General features: G+C 49.9%; 1 pseudogene; it reads right to left on the bottom strand.

Annotated features, from left to right (window-relative positions):
• The window catches only part of LOC100897365 (uncharacterized protein K02A2.6-like), a 2,910-nt pseudogene extending 1,338 nt beyond the window's left edge, over positions 1–1,572 (bottom strand).
• Positions 1,573–5,684: the final 4,112 nt, after the last annotated feature.

Here is a 5,684-nt window from a genome sequence, read left to right as displayed (position 1 = left end):
ATATATTCGATATCGAAGTCGAAGCCTACGAGCCTCAAGGCCCAACGTTGTAGGCGAGCCGCCGTCCGTTCTGACAAGCCTTTCATGTTGGTCGGACGAAACAGGGCGACGAGCGGTTGGTGATCGGTTTGTAGGATGAAATGACGACCCCAAACGAACCGTTTGAAGCGTTCTACCGCTGTCACCAATGCCGGACCTTCTTTTTCAACTTGACTGTAGCTCCTCTGTGCTTTGTTCAGAGATTTAGCCATATGAAACACGGCTTTCTCATTCCCATCCGCATAGCGTTGCAGAAGCACCCCTCCAACACCCGTGGGACTCGCATCGGCAGCAACCGCGAGCGTCTGTCGTGGGTCGTAATGCGCGAGCAGGGGAGGGCCGGCAAGAACTTTCTTGATTTCTGAGAGGCAATTGCTGTGTTCTTCAGTCCACGTCACGTCATTGGGAAGCAACTTCTCGAGAGGGGCCTTGTACGTGTGTAGATGTGGCACGAATTTGCCGTAGTAATTCACGAGGCCCAGCAGGGAACGAACTTCTTTCTTGTTCGTCGGATCGGAGATTTTGAATTGCCAAAATTCGCTTCGGGTCAGCTTCAATACCCCTTCGCGAAACTATCACGCCCAGATACTTGACTTCGCTCCGGGCGAAAGTGCATTTTTCCAAACGCAAGTGGAAACCCCACTCTAGGAGTCTCCGGAGAACGGCATGCAGGCGTTGATCGTGCGTTCTGCGATCCGGGGCCATGACGAGAATGTCGTCGAGATAAACAAGCGTCCCTTCCAAACCAGCCAGTGACTGTTCAATTGCTTTCTGAAAAATCGCCGGCGCCGTCTTTAGGCCGAATACCAGCCGTTTATATCAGAACAGACCGCGATGCGTCGAAATAGTCGTGAACTGCTGGCCGTCCTCCTCCAACTTGAGCTGTAGATAGGCGTCCGCCAAGTCGAGCTGCGAGAAAACCTGGTTCCCGGAGAACCTTGACATGATTTCCTCCATGTTGGGAAGTGAATGGTTCAGATCTTTTAACGCTGAATTTAGCCCGGTAGAATAGTCCGCACATACTCTCAGAGTAGCGTTCGGCTTCTTGATGACCACAATGGGAGCTGCCCAATTCGATTGTTCGACTGCTTCGATCGTGCCATTGTTCAGAAGGCGGTCCAACTCTTCATCGAATTATTCCTTGAAAGCCATGGCGATCGGACGCGGTGGCATATGAACGGGCTTGACGTTCACATGTGAGTAGAGTTTGACTTCCAACTTCGAGCAACAGCCCAACCCTTTCTCGAACAAGGATGGGAATTCCTCTTGGAGCAACGACGCGTATGGCGACAGGGTCGCTACTTCGGCAACACACGGTTCTACCAGATCGGTCTCCCAGCTCAGCAGATCGAGATTTTTCAGAGCTCGCCCGCATAGTGGGTTATTGCTGCCAGACTTCAGAACCAAGATGTGTTCCTTGCACTGGCGACCTCCAAGTTCCAGAAGCGCCTGGAAGTGACCTTCCACACGTAACCTTGGCTCATCCGCTTGCGTGCATGGCGTGTCATACGGTTGGAGTTCGGGCGCTCCCATGCTTTTCCATGTGTCCGTAGAAATCGTGGAAATATCTGCACCGGAGTCCGCCCTGAACTATGTAAGATGGTCGTTAACCATGACCTCCACAAACGTGCGCCCTTCCGCCAACTCTCGATCCGAAATCATCGAATAAATTTGCACGGAGTTAGTCTGGGCTCTCTTACGAGCTCGGCAAACTTTGGCCACATGACCCTTCTTGCGGCAGGTGTGGCATACCGAACTACGAAATTCACATGTCCGACGGTGGTGATCTCCACCACAGACCACAGCTCCAGCGCGATCCCTTCGTCGATTTCGCTGGAGAACGAAGCTTCTACAACCTCCTCTAATGTACCGCTTTGACTTCTGAAATGCCGACTTCCTTGGCGAGTGCCCCGGAGTTGGCATCGATCTCAGCGTCACTCTTACGTGTCTCGTGTCGCTTGAGAACTGCTCGAAGATCATCCAAAGACATGTCGGGTTTCTCATCCAATGCACGGATTATTACCAAGCGTATCGCTTGGTACGACGGGTCCGAAAGTGAAAGCAGTAGAATGAAGATATTGAATTGAGTCAGGGATAATGAGGAAAATTCGAACTTGTCGCCCTTGAGATTAGCCGAATCCACAATCTCGTCGCCAGATAAGCCTGGGGGCAATCGATCGCCCAGCAACGTATCGTGTCGACGACGAAAGAGTGAGAGACGAGACGTGAACATCTTCTCTAAGAGGACTACCAGCTCCTTGTACGGGAACGCCTCCGGAGTACGTGGAGAGGTTCGAGCGCAGAGCCTGCTGTACTCGTCTTGACCTAGTGCTCGTAGAATCACCAGACATCTTTCGGTGTCCGATTCGCAGTGTGACTCTAACAGGTTCTCGTTGCGGCGATACCATTGTTCGAATGTAACGTCTTTGGAGGGTTCATGCGTGAACTTCCCCGTGAGAGTCAAGACGTGTGTCAGGACAGCGGACCTGCTTGTAGGCTCACCCTCGGTAGACTGACTTTCTCTTCCTCTTCTGTTGTTCTCCATTAAGAGTTGAAGAGCCTAGATTATCTGTCGTAGCACATACGCTTCATCGTCAGGCATCCTTTGAGAACTGTCGGCTGCGCCAATGTTGGGTTCGGGAATCGACCAAGAATGCTGACCCGGTATAGCGAAGAGACACTACGACTGTACTAAGTGATGGCTCGGGGAGAAAGATCCCCGTGGCAAAAATGGCCGCCTTTTTATTGAGGCAGACTTCTGCCGCGGCGCACAGTGTGGCCAAACCCGATTTTAGGCGGCAGAAATTATTTCAGTGAGTTTTTTGGATTATTCTCGTGTTACGAACTCGTATCAGTCATCAGAGGGAATTTCTGGCTCTGAGCTCCTCGGAGAGCCGCGTACAATGACTTAGCAGGTCCGGCAGCCAGAAGATCTTTGACCTTGTTCCGTTTTGTACTCTCAGCCGAGTCCGAGAAATTTTTCTCTGGTCGTCCCGCTCGAGGTGTCCCTTGGAACGCTTTCGATGGTTCCGGCTCCTCGGGCGCGTCTTGGTATTGGCATTTATTTATCCTCATTTAAGTTTCTTGAATGACACGTTCACTTCAGTGGCGAGAAGTCCCAGCGGATATTGCTAGTTTCTTCCTCCCACCGCTGTAGGAGTCTCTTGGTGTCGCGTATCATCCTCGAGGAGGGGTCTCTGTCAAGTCCCAGTCGTTTCAATTTTCTCTTCCTCGAAGAATGCTTCGTTGCATTCGCAGATGAAGTGGCCTATGGTTTACGGTACCATTCCACACTTGACACATGTGGATTCCAGTCCCGGCTCGGAGTAAGACCTGTTCTTCTTGTGCGGGTAGCTCAGTGTAGTACGATGAAATCGAAGTTTTTGGCTCCGCGCGATTCAGCTCCTTCATCGAAGAACCGTTCCGCTTTCGAATTATGTCTCCCGAGTTTCTCCCTCACTCGGGACACATGCCTGCTGATCTGCTTTCTGATGTGAGATCTGTTGCTTAGTTGCTCAATTTCAACATGAGCACGACTCAAAATGAGTTTCTCCAACCCATCGATGCACTCGTTCTTCCGGGAGTTGAAGATTGTTTTCGCAAATGTCCTCCGGAGCACTCAAATTCGAATATCTGAGAACAGCACGCGTTCACGTTTGCCAAAACTTGCTGTTTTTTTTTCGGAAATGGAAGGCGGGGGGATGAAAGAAGATTTTCCAGCCCATGAGCCGCCCGGGTCCGCCCTGGTCCGTATACTTTTTTGACGGTGAAATTTCATGAAAATCAGTTTTTTTTCGCAAAAAAAGATGCACTCAGAAAACCTTCTGATTTGCATATTCTCGTCGAATGAAACGCTAAACGTGAAGTTTCAGACTGAATCTTACTCACGATTCGGCGTTTGCTCCTTCCTCAATCGATTCCACGGAAACTCGAGCGTCAGCACGAATCGGAAGAAAAAAGTGACGGTCCTACCTCTTTCCGGTGTCTCTCCACAGAGATACAAGTGCTTGGTTTCTGATTGGTGTGTGTTTCCGAGGTCCCCATACTTCCTCCAAAACGCCGCGACATAACTTTTCAAAATATTTCATTTTCAATTTCTGGCGCCTAAAATCGGGTTTGGCCACACTGTGCGGCGCAGAAATTACGGAGTCGGGACTCAACAGACGAAAGTAAGTACCGTCGACAGATATCTCACAAAACTAGCACAATGCGACGAGAAGGGTCCAACCATGAGGCTGTCCCACTCTTCACGATATCTGAGAATTCTGAGCATCTTGGATAGCTTCTTATAATTCTGTTTTCTGCCTTCGCTCGCGGAGAGCACCATCAGAGAATACTCGGTGTCATGGCATAGATCGATGAGAAGCGACTTTGCGAGCAGTGGAAACAAAGAATGTATTGAGGCCGATATGACTTCCCAACACAAACGTTTTCGACGAAAAATCGAGCCGCGGCTGAAATAAGAGGAGGGCGACGGTGAAGATTATCGCTAGAAATAGTTGCGAAAAGCGCATTGATAATGGCAGCGCGAACAATGAGTTCACGACTCGGATTCGGGAGCGAATGTTTTTTCTTCAGGAGTACGGGACAGCACGGGATATCGGTCAGGTTCCAAGACCCGTACCTCTCTTTGAGTTCTTCCACGATTGCGCTGATCACATCTGCGTACACCATCGAGAATATCATCATCGAGTAGTAGGTGAAATTCCAATGATTCACGTAGCCGAGAAACATTCCCAGTCGATCCATTTCATAGAAGGCGATAGCGTAGGAGTAAACGAAGGGTGACAACATAGAATGGGGACGATTACGTCAGCCGCTCTCCTGTTATCGGTTCGGAGCAAATCTTCAACCGTTTCATTCTTGATGGAGAATAAGTACGGAGAGGAGACGGTCCGGCACATGAAGTCTAGGAGGCCGAGCGAGCTCATCACCTGGGTAAAACTTTGGGGAACTAGAGACGAAGACGCGGTTGAGTAAAAATATATGACCGATGTGAATGGGGCGCTCACTGCACCGATGAACCAAGAGGCGAAACTCATGTATCCGATCTCGGGGAACCCAGTCCGGAGGCCTTGAGATGCTCATAAAACACGGAAAATGAAATCAGCCATCATTCTCTTCAAGGTTGATCAGTGAAGTTCCGAGTGAAGTTCCGCAGCCCGCTCCTCTTCGAGGTCTAGAGAACTTCGAGACTTGCCCCCATGTCTCGAGCACATTCAAAAATAACAAGCGTCTCACCCGACTTTAGCGCAACAATTCTCATTGTCAACATCCTCACAAACGGGTCGCAGGGAATGGCGCACTGACTGACTTCCCTCCTAGGATCGATCAACAGTCACGCCGGGGCATGGAGATTTATCACTAGAGCTAGGCGTTCCAGGCAAAATGCCTGAAAATGCCGTCTCTTTCCGATATCTATATATCTATATTATATCTATATATATATATCTATTGCATGTACATCAGGCAACGGATCGCGGTAGAGGTCCAGAGAGGCAACGCACGACTCATAAAGGGTGTTAGCTCAGGTCCGGACGCTCTCGGTGAGCTAGGCATGCTCAGTGGCTGATGATAGACTCTATAGTCATAATTAGAGACCGGGACTTCATGCAAAATGCATATAATGCATAAAATGCATGTTT

The sequence above is a fragment of the Galendromus occidentalis genome, unplaced genomic scaffold (genome assembly GCF_000255335.2).
Source record: "Galendromus occidentalis unplaced genomic scaffold, Mocc_1.1 scf7180000077547, whole genome shotgun sequence".
Classification (NCBI taxonomy): domain Eukaryota; kingdom Metazoa; phylum Arthropoda; class Arachnida; order Mesostigmata; family Phytoseiidae; genus Galendromus; species Galendromus occidentalis.
The sequence above is the reverse complement of the archived record's forward strand: the minus strand, read 5'-3'. Positions and strand labels throughout refer to the sequence as shown.